The 1,179-nt window shown below is 41.7% G+C and overlaps 1 protein-coding gene across 1 annotated transcript in view; it reads left to right on the top strand.

Annotated features, from left to right (window-relative positions):
- Positions 1–790: 790 nt before the first annotated feature.
- The window catches only part of SPATA16 (spermatogenesis associated 16), a 246,538-nt gene continuing 246,149 nt past the window's right edge, over positions 791–1,179 (top strand). The window contains exon 1 of the mRNA XM_017514109.2: positions 791–921. The gene's annotated coding sequence lies outside the window, so the exon portion shown is untranslated. The remainder of the gene's footprint in view (positions 922–1,179) is intronic.

Below are 1,179 nucleotides of genomic sequence, written 5' to 3'. Positions count from 1 at the left end.
TATTGAACGCACTTGCAGTTTATCCATTTTTCTCCAATATATGTCATATTTCAATAAAAAGTGATACATGTATGATTTGTTAATCTATGAAGGAACGCAAGGGATGTTTGTCATAGAGGTCGCAACAGTGGCTAGGAGAGCCATGCAGTCCTTAGGGGTACACAGACTTCTTCAAATGTATCAATAATGTACTGCCTAAAATTCATGGAAGGTAAAGTGTGTTTATGTTTAAATATACATAATTATATATGTATACAACATGTTATGTAACACTATATATTAGTATAATATAATACTATTACATATTTGATAATATCATATATAATATACATTTTTATATTAACATAATGTGATATCATAATCTTTGAGATATAACTCCTACCTATGTATGTTTTAGAGTAAAAAGTTTAAAATAATTTTCTTTAAAAAGAGAACAAATACAAAACTTTATAAAATGTATGTATAAAGTCTATATTGTAACTGTGTCGCTTTTTGTGAGACAGAGTGATATGATTTTTTTAAATCTGTTTTTAGTAAAGAGACTGCAAAGATATAAAAATGTCCCTAGTGTTTCTCTTTAGAATACAGCTAATTATTTATGCACATCTTTCTGTATCTTCCGAGTTGTTTTAATGATCACATTGCTTTTAGAAACTGAAAAATATAAATAAGCTTGTTTTCATTACTGGAAACATCAGGTGCAACTCAAGAGAGAAGACGAGGGAGGGGCCGGCGACCCGCGCCACTTGTGGGCGCGATGGGCCGCGTGGCTCGGGACGTTTCCAGTCTCGGGGTCCCCGCGAGCCCGCGGCCTGAGCAGGCCTCGCAGTGGGACGTTTGGAGGGGGGTCGGCAGACGCTGTGGCTGGGGGCAGTCCAGAACCCCGCCCGGTCCCCGCGGGGCTGAGCCGCAGTCGCTCAGGTAGGAGGAGAATCAATCCGGTCTGCTTTAAAGCCTTCCTCTCTCAGTGGCTGGGTGGGAAGGAAGGGGGATGCCCCTCAGGGGAAGCTCCAGGACGTCAGAAAACAGGAGCTCCTTCCTTCACCCGAGGAATGAGGAATGTTGCTTATAGAAAGCCCTAGTAAGCAGCCAAGAACTCGTCCCCTGCAGGCAGGTAGAAGACAGGTAGTTCCAATTGTCCCCTGCAGGCAGGTAGAAGACAGGTAGTTCCAATCGTCC

Source organism: Cebus imitator, unplaced genomic scaffold (assembly GCF_001604975.1).
Source record: "Cebus imitator isolate Cc_AM_T3 unplaced genomic scaffold, Cebus_imitator-1.0 Scaffold516, whole genome shotgun sequence".
Taxonomy (NCBI): domain Eukaryota; kingdom Metazoa; phylum Chordata; class Mammalia; order Primates; family Cebidae; genus Cebus; species Cebus imitator.
Note: the sequence above shows the minus strand (reverse complement) of the source record. Positions and strands in the feature narration are given on the sequence as shown.